Consider the following 22,635-nt stretch of genomic DNA (forward strand, 5'->3'; position numbering starts at 1 on the left):
CCAAATTTGCCACGTGATGGTCAGTTCACCGCAGACTGCAAAACCTACCCAAGAAGCAGAGTGGATATTTGTGGGCAGCTGACCTTGACCTACACAGCAGCTATATTTGTACTCAGGGGAGGTAGCTTATAGCTGGGGCTGTACAGGCTCCACACACACCTTTCATCATATTAGACTGGGTTGCTGGGCTAAACGGCTGTATTTATCGGAAAAGCCTGGCTGGTTTTGTCATCTCAGAACCCTCCTTAAAAGATCTCTGAGCTGATGGTGAAAGCAACTCAGAAACAATGCCTTAACTAGCATTTAATAGACAGAAGAAATGCAACTGGTTACAAGAGCAGCTTAACAGAATTAGGGAGCCTCTATGGCCCGTTTGTTGCTGTCTGGTCTGGGAGGAGTCCTGCTTACCGGAGTTGGTGTGTGCCAGCCATGCCAGAGTAATACAGAGTAATCCAAGACAAATTCAAGCAATTTGGTAGCTACAGCAGAGCACCTGAGCTGGCACATCGTACCTCTGCACCACATTGATGTCATTGTATGTGTGCATTTTGTTGGTGTCCAGCATTCGGTTAGCAGTTGATCTCACTCAGCTAACAAACCCTGTCTGGACAGTAGCACCTTGAGGGTTGAAGCTTCCTGTTGACTTTAGGTGTTGGTTTGGGACATGGAAGACGTTAAGCCAAGTAGGTACCTACTTCAAATCAGTGTGTCAATCAGGAATGAGCAGGCTGTTTGTGACTAAGGTGTAGTCATCAGAAGAGAATCTGAAAAGCTGCTCCAGTGTCCTGGTCAATATAGAGATGGGGCCACAGCTTTCTCCCTTATTGCTACTCCATTTATAGTGTCAGGTTTATGGAAAGTCTTTGAGCGGGATGTAGGCATTTAACCTGCTTAAGTACTTTTGTAAATCCCTTTGGACATCCACCTAAACTGTTAGGCAACAGAGCGCTTTATATTTTCAAAGGCAAAGTAAGGACATTAAGTAATTAATCCCCACAATGTTTCTGTGATCTGGTATCATCTATATGGAAGAGGAGGCTGAAATGAAGGAATTAAGGTTATATGGAGATATTCAGAAATATGGGATCTCTCAATAGTCAACCATACAGTTATCTCCTTCCTGTTATTCTGCCGTACTGTTATTTGTAGATGATTAAAGCTGGATCCATAGACTTTCTGCACAAATTAAGTCTCAACTCTGACTCACCTGCCATCCTATTAAGGAAACATAATAGAAAATGAGGACATATCCCTTGTGTTTTCTCAGGTTTCAATGGTTTCCAGAGGCCCAGGCAGCATGGAAAAGTGGTTAGTAATGCACTAACACCGGACAAAATCTTTCACAAACCATGTGTCTTTGAAAGATCGCTTTTTGATGTGATGTGCAAAAACTTTTTTCTTTTTTTTTTTTTTTAAATCTGCCTGACTCCATTGACTAAATCTCTACAATAAGAACATAAGTTTGAGGATTTAGGTACAAAGAGAAGAGCAGCAGTTATATGCCGTTGTTTTTTTTTTAGTGGAGAAGTGACTAGACAGATGCCAGCTGGAAACAAGTTTTGAATCTGTATTTCAGATCTGCAGGGTAGCCCCAGTGCTGTTTTTTGGGAAAGACTGGAGAGAGACAATAACCATGACATTATCTGAGTACTCTGGGGACTGGCTGCGCTGGCCCACGGGAGTCCCATGCACTTGAGAGTGGATGATAAGGCCTCTCTGCAAAGGTTGTAAATGAAGATCAGTGAATAACTGCAGAGATAAAGGACCGCATCTTCCATAGTGGGTGGTCTCCAGACGCCATTAGTGAAGTCACTCAGTAGTGTGTGGTATTGCTTATCATCTCTGATGTGCCAAGTCTCCAGTCTGTGAGTGATGGCTCTTGTTCTCGGTGGAATATGCCAAGTGGCTGGCTAAGCCCTGCAAAATGTGAAGACTAGTAAATCCCATGTGCCCTAAAGGCAGACTTCAGTCTCTGTAGGCACCTACGTGGATCAAGACAGTGGGAGAAATCCTACTGTGAAACTGTGAAATGCCAGCTATAGATGCTACTGCAAACTGTAACAAGAAATCTGCAGAGTGGTACTAAGGGACTGTGGGCACCCAGTTTACAGAAGCAATGCTGGGAACAGAAGCATCTCTAGTCACTGTGCAGTTCAGTTTAAGGATATGGTTGGATCTAAACCCAGTGCATTGCCAGCTTTTATATTCAAAAAGATTAAGCCAAAGACTATTCAGCAGGAGGGAAATTCAGGTTTTTCTTCCATTTTTGGGATGCACTATCTAGATACCTAACAGATTGAAATAACCAAATAAAAGACTTGTCCTTAGAGAAGGAACACCGGAGTTTAGTATGTGTCCTGTGTAGTCTCAAGTTCAGTTTTAGTAAATTATCCAGAGCTGCATGAGTATTCATTAAGCAGAGATGTGAGAAGCAAAGCTGGACAGACTGTGGGAAGCACATTTAATAATTTTCCTCTCTTTCATTAGCGTTTGATTCTTAAAAATACTTTATGACTAGTTTTAACTCATGGTAGCCCTATTCTTGAGGTCTTGGCTTAAGGGGCACCTTAGAACCTTTGATATGAATTATTTATTTTAAATAATTCATTTCCAAAGCCTTTATTTGTTGGGCACTATACTTCTGGCTAGGAGAGAGAGAGTCACTGCCTTGAAGGATGACATTGAAGCCAGCACTGGTTGTACAGACCATTAGTAGCAGAAACAGAATTGAGTCCCAATCCATTACTCTAAGCACAGAGCCATGCTGTGTTTCGAGTCAGAAAGCTCAGACTTATTTTTTTCTTATTAGTTATTCTTGGTATATTGTGTATGTGGTAATATTCAGGGTTGACACCTGGTCTGTAAGGTTTAGGAGGTTTATTTTCCACCTTTGCCAGTCTACTTTTGCTGCTCATTCAGCCTGGAAAGTCATTTCCCCAAGGATCTTTGGACTCATTTCATGTTCAGAAAGCTTGGATTTCAGATTGCTCCCTCTACCTATTTTTGTCCAGTTCCTGTGCTTTCCCCTCTTGGACTTGCGTTTGCCCAGGAGAACCAGAGAAAGTTGGCTTTTTCTGAGGCATCTGTGCAACAGTAGATAATATTGTCATCAAGACACTAGTAGTATTGCATTGCATTTCATCACTTAGGCAGTGTCTGTTCAGTGTTCATCCTGTGCTGTGTTGTCAGCTCTAGGCACATGACTTCATTGGACTTTAAACGCTTGCAAAATATGATCAGGAAATAGTTTTGTGGTTTTCTTGATATGGAAGTCCTTGTCGTAATGCCTGAAGCACCCAGCAACTTTTAATGGTGCATCCTAAAAAATAATTGTTTAAAAAACTAGAGGTCCAATGACAGCATACTGGTTTCAATTCTTAATTTGTTTTTAGTGATACACAAATAGTGGCTTAGATGAAAACCTGGCTTTGTTGAAGTCAGTGGCAGAACTTCCAGTGACTTTACTGAGGCCAGGACATACTGGTGTAGTCCTAACCACCTAAACGGTTGACAGCTTGTAAGAACTAATATCATAGTGTTTCTCAAATGCTACTAATTTAAATATGAATAAGTTTTACCATAAAATCTAACATGCAAATATCTCTGATTGAGAAAGATCCCTTACTCTTAGCTGTGAGCTCAAATGATCCTAATATTAAAATATACTGCAGTATTTATAAGCAGCGGAGCAGAACTTTGAGAAAGTTATGGCTGGTATCTGAGACTGTAACATTTACAAACATTAAATGAACAAAATCATATATTTTTATGCTTGCCATTCCAGACCCATGAAACTTATCTGAAAGGTTACGAGACAAGGGACTGAAAATGAATCTATTACAAAATTGCTGCAGGGAGTTGCTGAGCACAGTAATTAATTGCTGGTGTATTCATTTGCGGCAGGAGGAGCAGCAGAAGGAAAATATCTCATTGAATTTAGAATTGTATTTATTCATGTATGCACTGCGGTGTTACAGCACAATTATTATCTGACACATTGGAAGCGGACTTGTGCTCCGTTAGTTGCTTGAGCTATGTGCTGTTATTGGGTGATCTGCTACAAAGATGCACAAAACATTTATTTTGAGAGATGCATTCAGGATTCTAATTGATGCCTCACAGATCTCACTCGGCTTTCTCAAAACCCAGCAAGAGAAGTAGGAAGCTCAACTTGGCATCATGCATGGTTCGCGTACAGCCCCCAGAAACGCTGGTGTGTCCACAGGGGCAGGTAGGAGAAAATCTTGAGTTCGCAGGTCAGCAGTCTCTAATGAGGACCTCTGTTTTTTTAAATCTGTGTCTGGAAGGAGACACGGGTGCAAGCCAGTCTGTGCTGCTTTCCAGTTTCCAGTGCAGTATTGGCACCAATCCACAGGCAGCCGCTCATCCAGCATTCCTGGCTAGAGGATCATTTCAGCAGCTATGTAATATGTCAGCCAAGAGGAAACAAGAAGGAAAAGGAAAGTGGAGTTATGAAGTTAAAACCAAGAAAATAAAAATTCCAGGCAGCCGTAATGTGGCAATGGCTGCTGGTGGGGTAACGGTTTATTCGGTGAATCTGCAGCATAGTTTCTAGTAAAACCTCACTAATCTGATTCGGAGATATTCCTCCCCCCCCCCCAATTTGTACATTATTGTTTGCATGAAGCTTGTGAAAGCTGACATGGCAACAGTTGAGGTAAAGGTTTATACTTTAGACAGGTTGTAAAAGAGTAAATATGGACTAAATAGTGACTGCAGGCAGAACCGTAGTGAGGACATGGGATGCAAGTGTCACCATCCCAGGAATGAGAGAATTACTGTGCGCTTTGCATCTCATTTGCCAGTGCTGGGTTGTAACCCCGACCCCACCGAGCTCAGCTGGGGAAAGTGTCGTGGAAGAGTGGAGGTGGGGGTGTGCACAATCTCTACCCACACACCAGATGTTGGATCTAGGAAGAACCCTGGCACCTCAGAGCAGGGTAAGGGGAGAAGGCAGTGGGGATGGGGCTCTTCCCATGCACATCTTTCGCTCACAACATTGCAAGCACAAGTGGTGAAGAGCTTGGTCCTGTCCTCTTGCTGCAAGGAGCAGTGCCCTGCCCCGGAGGAGCCTCACGCGTTCCAGCCTGGGGGCTTATAGATCAAGGTTGTTTTACACAAAGCGGTAGCAGAATCAGGTTTGGAATGATTATTCCTGGAGGTTTTAAAAAGTAAACCAATGGCTTCCTCTAGGCCTTTAAAACAAACAGCCTAAATGAATGTGAAGTTAACCTCTCTTTCCTATCAGTCTGGTGAAAGAAACAAGTGGAAGCGATGACAGGATTATATTACTCTATTAATATGACAGATTCTAATTTGTGAGAAGAAATGAACCTCATTCAGTGCTTTATTACTTTCAGAAAGTCTAAAATCAATGCAAGATATGCCATAAACATCATTCTTGGCAGGCACTCATTGAGGTAAACATATAACTCAAAGATAGCTTGAACTGAATTCTGACCAATTTAGCAAGTAATAAGCAAGGCAGTCTGCGATAAGAACATTAAAAAGAAGAGACAGTAACAGAGTTACGAACAGATGGTATCCATAAATAATGTTGAAATAATAATAATATTTTAAATTTAAATATGATGTCTTTCAGTCTGGAAAATCCCACAATGCTTTACAAAACTGAATTTAAAACACAAACTTAAACTGGAATGCAGCATTTCTGGTGTGAAATATGACAGTTGTTTGAGCTTCCAAGCAATGCCAAGTCGTTTGGGACAAGAAGAGAATAAGAATTTTAGTTCATTGCTGCAGCATGAGCTTAGGCTGAATTTTATTTCTTTCCTCTAATCTATTTAATCTGTCATCACTGATAGTATCTGGATATTCTACCATAATACATTGCTATTATCCTGAAAGACCACTCTCTTTACTGTTAATCATATCAGATTCAATGTTGATTTTATTTATTAAAAAACAAAATGATCAGCAATTTTGCTTTATCCTATGCAAAAAAAAAAAAAATCAGCATTCTCAGCAAAAATATCTCCCAAGGCCAAGTAGTGACAGTAGTTTGTACATCCATGTGTGGGGAATATTATCTCCTGCGTCAGTCTAAATTCTGAAACCTTCGTCTTTCGCTGCAGAACATAATTGATCCTTCCAAACACTTACATAGCTCAGCCTAACTTGAGGCTGTCTTCCGATCTCAGATAAACCCAGGCAATCCTTCTGGCTTTAGTGGGATTATGCCAACATAAGTGAAACTAAAATTTACCCCATGGTATATGAGAGTTGATAGGTGCATAATGCACTGCGTGACGTTTGAAGGCTGCAATGGAAAAGTGCTGGAGGATGATAGGAAAAAATCATACGCTGTGTACACAGAGCAATGGAAAGTATTTCAAGCAGCTCCAACCTTGTATATTCTGTGGGGTCCCCTCACAGGGAGAAAGATGTTACGTGATAGCTGGGGTATTTGTGTAAATAGACTCTGCATCATAGAAATAATGTGAAATAGAAAATGCTGAATACTTCTGAGGGATGAATGATGCAATCTAGTTGCAGGAATGCTAAAGACAATTCAGGAAGTGTTGTTGGTTAAAATTAATTTATCTTTAATACTTTCCCATTCGGGTGTGCAGGAACCATAGCCAGCGTTTTCCCATTCCAAGCTCACATTTTTGATAATGGCACTTGCAAGGACTCTATGTCAGATGAGCTTTATATCGAGGTTCTGGAAACTGTCCTGGAAATAGCAGAAATGCTGCAGGGTACTCAGATATCTTAGAATAGTGGAGCGCTTCTTGAAAATGGGGGTTTTCCTTGTAAAAACAGAAAAAGAGGTTGGTGACAGGGCTTTATCTGAAACTAGCTTTTTAACCTTTCCATAAAGTTATGCTAGCTTGTACTCATTAAACATTCGTAGCTTTCCAAAAGTGGGCTGCATGTAAATAATTTTTCATTGCTAGTGTTCCTATCCACAGTGCCTCTGAAGGTTTCCATGATGGCGTGGGACTCAGGTGTGAGCGGATTTACCACGTGTGCATGGAGAATAACGACAGCACTGCCCTGGGAGGTAACGCAAACCGGCACCTGTGCGTTGCCATTTACTGTTGTAAGAGCTACTGTTGGCAGTGCATTCAACCTGCATTTTGATGCAGATGATAATTTAGGCAGCAAAATGAGCTAATACATTGCACAGCAGTACTCATGGCTCGCCGGCATCCCTTCCACTAAGAGGAAGTTGAAAGGTCAGTGGATTGGACATTGCTGTACTCTCCGGGCCATTTGTTAAAGTGCACGGGGTAAAATCTTGTCTCCTGTAAATTATCAGAACTACTACTGGTTCCACTGGGTCCAGGTTTGCTTCTATCATTTTTCAGTCAAACCGGGTTTTTTTTTGTTTGAAGGAAAGGAAGGAGAGGGATGCAGAAATTACGTTGTCACATACATAGCAAATATGATCATAGGTATAGCTTCAGGTTACTGAACAGCTATCTTGAACATCATAGAAAATAGAGTTTTGTTGTTTATTATGTATAAGTTACATATTGAAAAGTCCACTCTTAATCCAGCATGTATCTATTTTGTAGGAAATACAAGTCTTTGGTTTAACTATGGCAATTTGTGCAGGAATCCTTGGACTGTCAGCTTACATGACAAACTGTAACTCATACTTAATTCTTATTTATACTAGCTGGATGTTTGTATAAGCATACACATACCTACATGCGTGGACTCATTAGTGGTATCTGAGACTGTTGCAATATTTAAAAGTTTTTTTAATTTTAGACCTGCTTTTCTGAGACACTGGGCAGCCTCATGTTCATTTCTTTTCATTTACATCATGGGAATTCACAACACAATGGATTTGTTTCCTGATTCTATTTTTGCATTTGTATATCTGTAATGCATCAGACTTCAGTTGCAAGTTTAAATTAAAATTTGTTTTTCAAACCTACAGGATTGTGCAGGCAGAGTTGACGCTATTGTCAAGAATTCTGTGTCACCATTTTATATCCTTGAAGCTGGTGCCTGTAGATTGTTACCAACAAGAACTCTCCACGTAGGCTCTGTACGGTGAGCCTGGTGACCTCAGTCTACCTTCTGATGGGCACATGTCCGTAGCTAAAGAGCCCATCACTACAGCTGACATCCTTATTGGCAGTCTGCGCAGGCAGGCTGAGTTTGGAGTGGATGTGGAGATCCAGCACATCTCCACGCCACCGGCACAGAGACTGAGTTAGCACTTTGCGACATACTTCCCAGATGCATCAGGCTTGAGAAATGTGATCCAGAAAACATCTTCCTGTTCTTCTGGGAGTTGGTTTGTGTTCAGAAATGGGGAAACTGCTTTCACGTGGAGCTATGTCTCTGCTAATATAGCTGCAGAGCTATATTGTGGAGGTGTACTTGTCAGGCTGGCCCTAGATGCCAGACTCCACTCTCTACGCAGACTCCCCTGGGGATGCTGACTTCTTTGAAACGTTTTGGGTTGTTTTTTTTTTTTCCACCTGAGCTGAGGCATGAGAAGGAGAAACTGTGTTTAGTTTATCCTTGCTGCTGTCACTACACTTTGTTTCTGTTAATACAGGACTTCACTTTTCAGGCCTGTCAGTGTGGTAAGATCCTCATACACTAAATTAATATGAAAACGTAGACCCCAAAACCTCCCAATTTAAATGTATTTTAGTCCAGCTTATAAGAAATGAGTCATTCAGTAGCCTGTTTGCTGAGTATTGTTAGTTGTATTTTGTCCACAGCCTTATCTTTGCCATACAGATTTCGAATTTTTAGAAAACAGGTGTGCAGGTCTGTCTACAGGTATTCAAATATTTCTGCCTGTTTTAAAACCTCAGCTGAAATTAAGAAAAAGGTCTGAACACTAAACATGCAATGCTGCTAACTTAACCACTTCACATCAATTCTCTCTGGATGATTTCTTTTCTCTGTCTTCTGGAGGGTGACATTTGTTCTCACAATCTGTGGTGAGACCACAGTGAGCTGGCTGACCACAGTAACTGCTGCACGTCGTTCTGCTTGCTGCAGATTAGGAGCACGGGAGGTATCTCTTGCTTCTCTTTTTTTTTTTTTCTTTTTTTTCCTATTTCTCACTTGCAGAACAACTGAAAAAGGAGAAGGTTGAGATATTTCGTGAATGTTGCATTGTGCCTTGCCCTGCATGCTGCGCAGAGGAGGCAGGGAGAGAGGATGAAAAAAGCTGTTGGACTAACTTCACTCTTGTGTCACCTAACTGCTCAGAAAACAGAGGGTTGATAGAGACCAGGGCTTCAAAAGAGTGAGGTTGGGGGAGGCAGGGCTTTCCTGCACCAGCCTGCAGAATATGATTTCTGTTTCTGTTTAGAAAAGTGCTTTTTACAGTAGGAAAAGCTTTCTATATTTATTATTTTTCTAGAGCTTATTCACTATGCTGAACGTAGATCAATAAAATGAGAAAAAGGAGGAAAAGTACCCAAAGATAAAAGAAGCTGAGAGAGCTGTGCATCCCAGAATAAACACAGCACTCCTTGACGTGGTACAGGCACTGTTTGTGCCTGGCTTCCCAACAGGGGTTCTTGCACATCCAGTAACTTTGTTTGTATTTTGTAAATTAGCAGATGGTTCTTTGATACAAAGGAGAAAGTGTTCCCACATCAAATGGAGTATCTTTCTTTCTCTCTTTCCCCACCTCTGATACTAAACAAATCATAGAGGAAGACACAACCACAATTGCTAAAAGTAAAGGGGAGACACAGCAAGGAAGAAATGTGAGAAGTTAACTGTAAAGTTCAATTGATGCTGACTACAGTAAAGCAAAGAATGTAACTGAACAGGAGATATTCTCATTTCCAACATTTCTGAGCTGTGCTCCAGGAGACCCAGGGTACAGCCAGGTCAGTTTGTGTGACCCTTTTCACTGTTTCCTTCCAAGCGGAGGCTGCCTAAATCTCATAGCTGAGGGAACTACTCAGATAAGCGTGTCACTGCTGAAAGGGGGAATAATTTTGTGCCTGTCATGTAAGAATCATTGAACCATTTAGGTTGGAAAAGACCCTTAAGATCATCAAGTCCATCCATTAACCCAGCACTGCCAAATCCACCGCTAAACCATGTCCCTAAGCACCACATCTACACGTCTTTTAAATACCTCCGGGGTGGTGACTCCACCACTTCCCTCAGCAGCCTGTTGCAGTGCTTGACAAGCCTTTCGGTGAAGAAATTTTTCCTCATATCCAATCTAAACCTCCCCTGACACAACTTGAGGTTGTTTCGTCTCATCCTATCGCTTGTTACTTGGGAAAAAAGACTGCCCCCAACCTTGCTACAACCCCCTTTCAGGTAGTTGTAGAGAGCGATAAGGTCTCCCCTCAGCCTCCCTTTCTCCAGGCTAAACCCCCCCAGCTCCCTCAGCTGCTCCTCAACAGACTTGTTCTCCAGACCCTCCACCACTTTCTTTGGATGTACTCCAGTACATCAATGTCAGGGTGGAGCCTGTGTCTTACTTGGTGATACACGTAAGGCATAGTGCCTGTTTACCAGACGTTGGGCTTGATCTTGGCTGGAGCCTCAAGGCAGTTATTTGAGTAATGTAACAGCAATTAAATAAGATGCTTACAGACTAGATCTGGCTAAAGCATATTCCACATTGCTCAAAAAAACCCTTTTTAATTGGTAGTCTGAAATTTCTTTGGAAATATTATTGTTGCAATAGTCAACTCTCCCCTCATTTATATGAAACTTTGTCTATACAGATATTATGATGATAAACTATCACGTGTTTCTTTCTGCTTGTGTGTATAAACTATATATAAGAGAAAGAGAACGTTTCTTTGTGTTCTTTGGGGCAAGCCTTCCCTTTTTGATCTGTGTTTGTACAAGACCTGACATTACTGGGTCCCAGTCCATGATTGAACCATACAAGCATGACAGTACTGTAAATAAATAGCTACCCTGAAGATAAAATTCCATTTACTTTTTGTTCAGCACTTTCCCCTACAGGTCTTTGCACCAGAAGTCGTGCATGAAAACAAGTTCCTCTGCTATTCCCATATTTTCTGCGTCCATGTCTGATCTTATTGACCTGACTGACAGTGGAGGAGTTGTCATCGGCCCTAGTCAAAGAATGGATTCAATGGCTGTAACGTTTTAGAACAGAGAGAATATACTTTCTTCTTCTGAAGCTTTGCCTGAGATGTAGCTTGTGTCTAAAGGTGGAACAAATTATGGTTACTTTTCCCTCAAACCCTGGGTAGCAATTAAGGGGAAAATTTGCAGAAGTACTTATGCAGAGGCTCAGAGGGTATGATAAAACCAAGATGGATTTAATGCTCATTAACAACAAGTAATACTCTAAGCAGAGGAAAAGAAATTAAGAGAAAAATTTGCATTATATATAGGAAAAATATGTACTGTGGAAAAATATATATCCAATACTAAACATGGGCACAAGCCCAATCCTTCTCATTTTACAATCATTGAGAGTGGCTCCATTGACTTCCAGGGGACTTGAATGGGATCCAGCTCCAAATCTGGCTTTCTTAACTCATGAATACTCCTCTTGAAATCTATAGTGTTTCTTGAATTAGGAAAGTAAGATTTTTGGTAGTACAACTCTTGCCCCCAGTACTCCATCATGTATATGATTTGAGAGAGGGCCCTTTCAAGGTAATGCCTGTTGTTGACAGGCATACATTTATAGCGACATTCTGTTCTGTTTTCTGAGGATGGGAGTCTTAGGACATATACAGGGAGATAGGTAAACTGTCTGGAGAAGTTTAAGGAGTCACCAATCTACCCACTAAAGGTTCCCAGTATAATTCAGAGTGTGCACAGAAGATAAATAATATATTGGATTAATTTGCTGGTTTTGACTGTTTGGTGACTAATCCGTCCATGGGCACTTCTCACTTCCTTCTTCATGTTTATGACTTCACTATAATTGGGCAGTTATTTGTAAAGGCTAAATCAGATTTGAAAAATGAGAGCGCATCTCTGCACATGGCAGATCCACGTCCATTGAGTAGCGCTGCTAGTTGAGGCAGGTCGCATAGATTATATGATTTTGTTACAGTTTTTTGTTTGATGAACATGTAAGACCTTTTCACTGAATACAGCATGTTCCGACCTAAAACGCAGTTTCTGACTGTTCTTTTGACATACAACTGTGAAACTCATTTGCTGTGATACAAAAACATGAACTGTGTAAAAACTTTGCATTTTTCATGAATATTCATTTAATATTTATAATTATTTTAGTCTTGCTTATATACTCCCGTGTTTTCTAATACTCAAAACAGCTTTTTGGTAATTAATTTGAATTTTAGTACTAACAAGTGGCGTCTCCTATGAAGCCTGTTAACAAGCACGGCACATTGTTCTAAATTGCATAATAAAATAATCATCTAGAACTATGACATATTCAGCAAAATGGCCCTAGTTCTGTTTGACAGGGTGAATGCCTATATGCTTTTCAAAGCAACTAGTTTAGCACTCTTCATTTACAAAGAGGGAAGGGAGAGGAGAGAGAAACGCTACTCTGAGAACAGCTTTGACCTACTTTCCCCACCAATCTGCGTGCAGCCGGAGCTGCTGTTGTGTTGACACTACATATCCAAGTTAAAGCAAACCCAGCAGAATCCGTGGCCTTAGAGATTGGCTCTAGAGATGACAAAAGGCCTTCTGGGTTTGATAGGACTTTTGGATGTGCAGGCGCTGCAGGACTGGGATAGAGTGAGCTGATTTTTAGAACTGAGTCTCGTGCCTCCTCTTTCCTGTGAGATCTAAAGTAGATTACACTCACGTAATGAGGCTGCTTTGTGTCTAATCTCTCAGGTACACTTACATCTAAAGCAGGTGGTGTTGGTCCAGGGAGGGTCTCTGCATGGGGGACAGGGTCAAAGAGCTGAATTTGCCACTCTTTTCAGCATTTTCTCTCTCCTGCCAGGAAAATCAGGAAAACAAGGGAAAAGGGGTGTGCCTATGAGAAATGCAGGGATGCCTGGCTTTGACTCTCTTTTAGCCCCTAGAGATTATTTGCAGACAGTGCAAATTAGAGTAGCCATAGAGCTCCCTAATCTCATGCAGAGGGGAGGAGTTTTGCACAGAGCCTGCAGACCGGGAAACGGAAGCCTTTTTTGTATCTACATATCCATGCAGGGGTAAATACCTCATTATCTGTGCTGTTGGGAAATTATTGGATCCTGAGGTTCAGTTCATGATCTTTGGGTTTCATTTTTTACTTGCTATCATTAATTTTTGAAAGGACATAATTTTTTGATGTGGTGCACATCTATAACTCCTGCTGCCTATAGTGGCAGGAGGTACTGCTACCTCTTGAGAAATGTGAGTAAAAAAAAATGTTGTGTCAATCCACATCACCACATCAGTTTTATCATTTCAACCAATGTTTTCACAGAAGCTGATCTGTACACTACAGAGCAAATGCCACTCCTTTGCCCCTGAAACTCTCATGTCCGTTAATGCAAAGTAATACAGTTTTATTCTTAGCAGCTTGTTGCAGAAAACTCCAGTAATACGGCTCTTCACCAAAACATCCTTTTTATGACTAGTTTTAACATAAAGCAAGAACCCTGTTGATTCTGAGAAGGAGAAAGACCCTAAAACTTTTGTTCTGCAAACATGGCATTTCCTTTTCACAGTTCTGGAGGCTTATTTTCACAAATCCTTTCTTTGTATCTCCTTTAACAAGGGAATTTGTGATAGGACACTGGTAAGATGCCTTGAGATCCATTTATTTATTTGGGTCCTAAAGTAATAGAGTTGACCTCAGTTTAGTAGAACAAGTAATATAATGAGTCAAATCACAGCCTTTAAAAAGACCTAAATGAGGTCTAGTAGAAACTACTTACTGCTAGGTGAAATGTTACTGGGACTTTCTTGTACCCTATTGCTGGAACCCTTGGGGGAAATTATAGCACAGTGTGTTGCCATGTGAACATGAAGTGCACTAACTGCTGTGCCCTGCCTCACTCTGTGGCACACTTATCCCACATGAAGGCTGCCTTTTCATGGGCTGGCTTAATCTACTTTCAGAGTGGACTGAGTCCTTGGATAAAGCCAGCACAGAGCACCAAGTGCAGTTATTACACTGAACTTCTTCCCCACAGAGATTTGGGTATTTTAAAATTCACTCAATATAGCAGGTTCTACTTCTTCCTGGGAACCAGCAAGTGGGTGAAAGTTTGACATCTGCCATTCTGCTGAATCCGTGTTTCTGGGGTAGAGGTTCTTCTCTCAACCCCATTAAGATTTCTTAGCTGCCATTGCCTATTGCTAAACGTTTCTTGGCTACCTGAATTTGCTCTCCGTAAGCCATGTAGGCCACTGGGGCAGGGAGCTTCGCGGGCTCCTTTCATTGGCATGCTGCTTGGGCTTTAAGAGGCTGTGATTCAAGGGTGCGGGTTTGCATGAGTCTCTTGCAGTGTTGAACCTCGCTGCCTTGTGAAATGTGTCATGCACTCATGATCCAGACATTCCTACACCTCTGAGCCATCAAAGCCAACAGAGGGCTCATAGGTGGTAAGATCTGCTATTACTGTAGCACTCAAAAACTCAAATAGTTTTTATTAAACTGCCTGAATGTGTTGTTTGATAATCGTTTTGTGGAATGCCTGTGTCATGATTCCTATTAGGCAACAACAGCTTAAGCTACAATTCTTTTTGTGAGGTGATTTTCCCATTGATGTCTGCTGGGAATTGGGCAAAGTCAGAGTTGAGGCACTGGAAGGAAAGTGAGGATGAAACTGTAGGTGGATCGAATGAGTTTTACAGTTCAGAGAGAATCACAGCAAGATAGATTGGTTCCCTAAACCTGCCATTTCTTTCATCTGTGCTATTGCTTAATATTTCTTTTTAATTTACGTTCATTTCCTTTTAAGCTTTTGATATTTAAGGAACTCTTGTAAGCTGCAGTGCCACGAACTGAGCGTCACGAATGCCAGTCCTAGCTTTTGTTCCTCTCCATTTGTCAATGCCTGAGCTCGAGGAGCCAGGACCATGTCCAGACTCCACATTGAGACAAGATCTGGGAGTGCACATCTCCCCCTTCCCTACCTTGACATCTGTGAAAAACCATAGCAGAGAAGGTGTTTCAGGCTAATGCAGCCAAATCAACCAGGTCTCTGGTCTGAATAATCTGACTGCCAGGACCATACTGCTCTCCAGAGTGCAGATGTAGCCCGCAAAAAAGTTAGGGAGGGTGCTTGATCCCCCTGCTTCAGGTTACTGTGCTGTGCAAATAGTCATATTCCTCACTGATGAGGATCAATTCCTTAACATCTGGAAAGAGATTTGAAAACCTGAAGCAATAATTTCACAATTATGCTTAATAGTACTGTGCATTTAATGTTAATGTTATTATATGAATGCTCATTGACAAATTAAGGATACATTTTAAAACTCCCTTAGAAAAGTCAGTAAATATAAAGTCTGTTGTCATCGGTATGTGGTTTACAGTCCTGTAAAAGCAATGTTCTACCGCGTCCCTTATGGATGTGTACTGGGCAGATGGGATGCATTAAAGACTTCTCAGTAAGCAAAGCTTACAGCCCAGTTCTTTCCCAACATTAGAGGTTTGACTTGATTGTGGTGGTTTTACTTCTGCTGAAAGCACAATGAATGCCTTGTGTTTTCAATACCATGAAGGTAAGGAAGTGCATTACATTTTTCAGCAGGATTAGAACAAACAGACCTTTCTCGCTGTTTACATAAATAGACTTTCAAGTGTATCCTCTGGTTCCCGTGGGAGGTTAATTTTTAAAACTTACAACAATGGAAAACAAAACTAAGTTAGTCAAATGCCTTTTTTAAGTCTGGAATGAAATACAGGGTCCCATCCTGCTGGTCAAGTCAGCTGCGGCATGACTGTCTGCATAACCAGCACCAGACTGCTAACCTGTCCTGTTAGAAAACTGACCTGCACTGCCTAAAATTGCCCGTGATCTGCCTTGGCTCATGTCTGTGCAGTAGGGACTTTGCTTCTGCTCAGAGCCCAGCATCAGAAGGGTCTGTTATCGAGGTCTGGTTTTGGGATGTTGCACATGAGCTACCCTGTGCTGCCCTTCTTCTGTGCTGAAGTTGTGCTGGGCATTGTAAAAGCTGAGGCCAAATGCAGCCATGTGCAGGCACAGCTAAAACCATACTAGGAATGTGCATACTACACCAAAAGTTATTAATTCCTTTAGCCGCTCCAGTAAATATCTTTCTGCCACAAACACACACTGAGAGTTGCTCCTGCCCAAGAGAGACCTGTGGGAGAGAATCAGTGTCAGAAAGGTTAAGTAACTCAGTCCATAATTGCAGGGACTTGTCCATAATTTCAAATTCTCTGCAGAAAGGGAAGGCTTTTCTTTCCATTAGACCATAGGTTAAAGACAGACAGAATCTGGCCGTCCTGTGCAGATCTAAGTATAATAGTTTCCTCATTTGATAGAGATTTTTAAGCCAAGGTGATTAATGAGTCATACATACATACATACAGTGATCCTCAAAGTAAATAACATTCCTTGATTTGAAAATTCCAGGAGATGAGTTTTAATTTCTCCTACCAATCTGGGAATGTAAAAGGTTTTCCTGCAGTGCCTTATTGATATAATTTGACCTTGCTCAGCAGTGGAGCTCCCTGATGGAGGGGTGTGGGGGGAGGAGGGGTGTGTGGGCACACATGCAAAGTGCTCTTACTATGCCTGTATTCAAATTCTAATTCCATATTCTTGTAAGAACGATCTCGCTGGGAACCAAAAATAGCACAGACGGAAAATATTCTCACAAGATGATTGTCACACAAATAAGAATAGATTCTCTTTAACCCATTCTCTTATCAGCTAAGCTCTCTGCAGGCTCCTGATCCTCTGATGGTGCTTTACGTTAGCCATTGGCCAAGAATCTATTAATAAAAACCAGCAATTTAATAGTAATAAAATATCTCTGTGGTTGACAGTATGCCACGAAGCTGGATTAAATGAAGTGTGCTTACCTTGTGTTAGCAATATAAAGGTATTGCTTCACTGAAGGTAATTTGCCTTCTCTGTAATAGGGTGTGGTTTTGGGTTTTGGTGACTTTTTAAACATTGCCAGTTAGATCTCCTAATGCCTCAATGAGATAGCACAAAATGCATGTCTAACCCGAATTCTTTCTGCCAATCACAATTTCCTGTATAGAAGGAGAAGGTGAATTAACAGTGATGCCTTTATTTATTTTTATTACCACAGCACTTGCAAACCTCAGTTTTGGAAGAGATTGGGCCGTGCTAGGCATTATAAATACATAGAACAAAAAGGCTGTCCTCTAAGTTCTGGAGGGGGATGACAGAGGATACTGGTAGCGGCTGCAAGGAAACCACAAAACAATGTAGTTCAACACCCAAAGCAACCCAACAGTTGTCTTTACAGGCGCCATGGCAGAGCAGATGTATGAGGACGTTGAATGGGAAGTATGAAGCTCTGGAGGTTTAGGGAACTCCTGCAAAGTGAGTTTGCTAGTTTGAAGCTCTAGCGAGTGGTGTGACCTAGCAATGCCTGCGCATCCGAGGTGGAAGCTGATCAATGCGGGAAACAGATCTGTCAGAGAGGGTGCCCGCAGGCTTCAGAGGTGGGTGGATGGTGTGTTAGAGAAGGGCGAGGTGGCAAAGGGATTCAGAGAGAAAGAGGAGAGGAGAGGCAGAGGAGAGTTGATCCCATGAATCCCCTATTTTATCCAGGTGTTTCGGGGGAAATGCATTCTGTAGAGTGTTAACAGTGGTCTGTAAATGAGCTCATCTGTCAAGTTAGTGTTTTACAATGGTGTGTTAATTCCCGGACTTCTATGATAGACAGTGACGTATAAATAAAAGCTATCATCCTGTTCTTTTTTTGATTTTGTTTATGGAGAAAAGCCGATGGTTGCATATTTACCACACAAGAGATGTTCATAGTTCTCAGGCACATCATCTGTCCAATTGCCCATGGCTTTGTCTATTCCAACTATTTTTTCGCATATGTACACATTGGGTCACATTTTGTCTCTAAGACAAAGAGGGTTTTAGTGTTTTGTTCTTCCCTGGAACTACCGAGGTCCTTTGGGCTTCTGACAAGGGCTGTCACATCCTGAAGCAGAGCCCTGAAAATATGCCCATGGCAGTAACCAGTAAGGGAGTCGTTGACAGGGTCCCAGTCAGCAGAACTCTATGAAGTCTTCCAGTTTGGACATGGTCCTCAGCTTGCCTATGTTGCTTTATCCCAGAAAGGCTGCTATACCTGGGATATTGCTGCAAGGCTCCCTTATACTGACCATAAAGAGAAGTTGGAAAAACCTGTCCCAGGATGTTGCTGTGCCAGCTACAGTGGGTAGAATGATAGAATTATTAGGGTTGGAAAAGACCTCTAATATCATCTACTCCAACCATCAACCCAACACCCCCAGGCCTCCTAAACCATGCCCTGAAGTGCCACATCTACACATTTTTTGAACACCCACAGGGATGGCGACTCCACCACCTCTCTGGGCAGCCTGTTCCAATCCCTGACCACTCTTCCAGTACAGAAATTTTTCCTAATATCCAATCCAAACCTCGCCTGACGCTGCTTGAGGCCATTTCCTCTTGTTCTATTGCTAGTGACTTGGGAGGAGAGATCAACCCCCACCTCACTACACCCTCCTTTCAGGTAGTTGTACAGAGTGATAAGGTCTCCCCTCAGCCTCCTCCAGGCTAAACACCCCTAGCTCCCTCAGCCGCTCCTCATAAGACTTGGTCCCAGACCCTTCCCCAGCTTTGTTGTCCTTCTCTGGACATGCTCCAGCATCTCTATGTCCTTCTTGTTCTGAGGGGCCCAAACCTGAACACAGGGTTCGAGGTGTGGCCTCACCAGTGCCCAGTACAGGGGCACAATCACTTCCCTACTCCTGCTGGCCCCCTATGTTTTCCTTGCACACTGAGTTAATGTGCTGCTCAGCTTCCCTTTGGGTTTTCGTGTCCTTGGCAGAAACCAGTACTGAGTAGCACCTGCCACCACTGTTCTGGCATGGGCAGGTGAGGCAAGAAGTCTTGGACCAGCTACACTTGTAGTCGAGCACTGAATCACAGTGATGCAGTCCTGCGGGGAACGCGACATCATTTGAATGCAGCCTAGTGCTGCGAAACGTCGCACAGAGCAGAGAGAACACAACTAGCTCAGAGCAGCCTGTTTTGACATTGGACAGACTATCATCCAGGCGCAGCGTAGCCAGCCTGGGATAATCAGCCGTGCTGAGAGGCAAGGATAATTAGGCAGACACAGAGATACCCTGCAGATATCCTTCTGCAGCTCTTAACTATTCTTAGAAAACTATTCCTAATATATAGCTTAAATATTGCTTGCTCTGAATTAAATGAGTTCTTATGTTATCTGTTACATATTCTTGTTTACTATGTTGGAAGCTCCTATCATATTCTCCTGAGTCTCCTCTTTTCTAGACCAAACAAATAGAGAAGAAATTCAGCCTTTCCGTGTTGGAGGATGTCTTCCTCTCAAATTTGTCTACATTTTTGGTAATATATGGTGTTCCAAATTGCACCCTAAGAGAAGTTTCACTGGTGTTTAATGAAAGGGAGTAATTACTTCCGATGTCTGACATGCATCAGTCTTATTAATGCATCACAGAATGAGCTTTACTGTTCTTGTTGCAGTGTGTCGTGGTGTTGAGTCATATTCCACCTGGGGTCCTCCATAACTCCCAGCACTCATTTTGCAGTACTCTTATTTAACCAGTTATTTCTTATTTTGTGTTTATTCATCTGTTTTCACCTTCCTTTACTCCTCTTGAGTGAAGAAGTACTTCACACTTGCCTTTATTGAGTGTCTTTGCTTGATTTAAGGCTGTTTCTGCAATTCATCAAGACTGTTCTGAATTCCAAAAGAGTCTTTTAATGCATTGGCAGCCTTCCCCAGCATTCGTACCTCTGCACTGTCCTCTATGAGCCGAGTCATTAGTGAGAATACTGAATTGACCTGGTTTCAGGACAGATCCTTCAGGGACCTCGCTTGATACATCCAGATACGCCTAGTACCTGTGGGAGGAAAAACAGTTGTTTGAGCATAAGCTTTGGTCTTAATTCAGAAACAGCAAGGTGTTAGGGCAGTTCAGGTAGCCATTTGAACTGAAGGCTCAGCTTCATCAAACAGGATGAACAGGAAAATACGCATGTGCATCTTCTGTGCAAGGCATCCTGTGCCTTCACCCTGCCCAGCATACAAATGCCACACACTGCCTTTGCGCCACGATCCCGCACCGTACCTTGAAGGGGGTTATAAATATACATCCTCCTTCAGTTTGAGAAGCAAGAAGAGGATGCAGATGGGTGAGAACTGTTCCAGTGAAACTCCACTCTTGCCTGGCGCATGATGAGATCAGAATGCAGGCAGGAATGTGTGGAGGAGTGGAGCTGGCAAGGTTTCACCAGCCTGAATTATTCTAAGCCTATTCTATCCCTAATCAAACCTTTTTTCTTTTTCTTTTTTCTTTTTTCTTTTTTGTGCAAAGGTACTTTATGGAGATGTTTCTGTCTGAACATAAGATTCAAGCTCTTTTTACTACGGGAGCAAATTCTAGTTGACACAGTATTGCTCTTTCAGTGAGTTTTTTGGTACACTGGGCTTCTTATCATAGCTTCCTTTGCTATGGCTATTTCAGAGCACTTGGCATTTCCCTGCTATGTAGCCAATTTACTGGATGCTGGAAAGTATGAAATTGGATCTTTAAAAGGATCCCAGATCATTTTTGATGCTAATATAGATCTAAAAAAACCACGCCAAACAGACAAGGGGGCGGGCAGAGCAGTATCACATGAGTTATCCAGACTTGTTTACATCCTGATTTGCAAAAGATACAGCTTGCCCTCAATGTAACCTTGCAATCTACACAGGGAGAGGAAATACTATGTAAATTAGAAGAGCCAAAACAAAACAGGCAGACAGAAGCTCAGTGTACAGAACAAGCTGGGGAGGCAGGCTTTGCAAACACTTCGCTGTGGAGAAGAAACGTGCACAAATTCTGTTTTTTTCCTGGGATGTAAATGGTTGTGAAGAACAACCTCCCTAACAAAAAAATGGCATTGCTGGTTTTACAAGACCACACCCAATTTCCATAGCATGGGAACAGCATGTTTTCCCGTACCAACCATGCTGCGAACCCTCCCCGGGAAGTCATGCCCTAAGGAGGGCTGGTTCAGAGCGCCCAGGGAAATGTGCTTGTGCCCAGGTTTTTTGGCTGCAGTCTAAATGTGTTTTAAAAGATGACAGAGATGTCTTGGGGCCCCTACCGTGGGAGCACGGCAATGCACGCTGCTTATAAAATACTTCATAGCGGTGAATGGATGTTGGTGGTGAGCAAGTCTGGCGTTAGCCTCCTGTACTGGATACAGAAGGGGGAGAAGCGTAGCAAAGGCTGTGGTTCATCCAGGAGTTTCTCAGCAGTAGTGGGGCCATGCGCTTCACTGTCTCCAGTTCTGCACTGGGACAAATGTTTGTGTAGCTGAACTGTGAGCGGGACTGAGAAGCAGATTTAGAGGAAAAATAATGTAATTCTTCCAGTGAGTTAAAGGCTTTCCACCCCACTTAGGTTTTTGCCTGGGCTTCCTACACACGCTCACAGACACCTGCCTTGTCAGGGCAGAGGAGCTGCTGGTGCAGGGGGCCCAGCCCACCTGAGCCGGCAGGAGTACGAGTCACCTAACGCCGTGCTTCCACTCCTGAAATTATGCCTGTGGCTTGTCCTTGCCACGCTACCAGCGATTCCTGGTATCGTGTTTGCATGCCCTGCGGGCACCCTGTTTTAGAGACCTGAACCACCCAAGGACTTCTTCTGCAAAGCGATGCATCTTCACTTTCAGGTCCCTTGCAGGATCTGGTGACCACAGAAGTAGCACGAAGGAGGCTGCCGGAGCACGGCATCCGGCGCAGCACCCAGCTGCAGTTTGGCGTGGTGGCATCCTGCGCGTGTCTAACCACAGCCACGCCGGGCTGCTCCGTGCCTGCGGATGCTGCTTGCTCAGGCACATAGCCATGTTAGGAGAATGTTATTCCTTGCCTTGTTATTTAGAATTGATTTCAGGAGAGGGAAAGTGGTTCCCATGCTGACCTCTCTTGGCCCTTGAACCCACAAAACTATTAATCTCTGAATTTTAATCTCTGGAAGGAGGGAACGCAGCAGTTCTGAGCAGTATTTTAAGCTGATGGAGTACAATTACTTAGTCCCCTGTAGGCAATGGCAGAGTCCTGTAGAAGTGCAGCTTGTAGCCAGAAGCACTTTTGCAACCCGCATAGTTTAGGAGGCAGCAATGAGATAAAATGGGGTCAAAAAAAGAGACAACTGCATGCCCTAGAATTTCCAATGCCTTTCCCGAAATCTCTGTTAAACAGGTTCTCAACCATATTACTTTACTGAAGTGTCCGGGGAGAGCTCTTACGGAGCACGAGCATTGCACGATTCCGGGAACAGCAGGTTTTCTTTCACCTGAGAAAGTCAAATTTCTTGCTCTTGAAGAAATGAGAGTTATCCATGGAGCAGTGTTGACCTGAGCTGTTCCATTCAAACATTTCGCTCCTCAGATCATCCTGGGCTCCCAAGGGGCCGTACTCTTCAAGCCTTTCTCAAGATGATATGAATGGTCCACTTGGGGGTCAAGTGCT

This window comes from Phalacrocorax aristotelis, chromosome 8 (genome assembly GCF_949628215.1).
Source record: "Phalacrocorax aristotelis chromosome 8, bGulAri2.1, whole genome shotgun sequence".
NCBI lineage: Eukaryota > Metazoa > Chordata > Aves > Suliformes > Phalacrocoracidae > Phalacrocorax > Phalacrocorax aristotelis.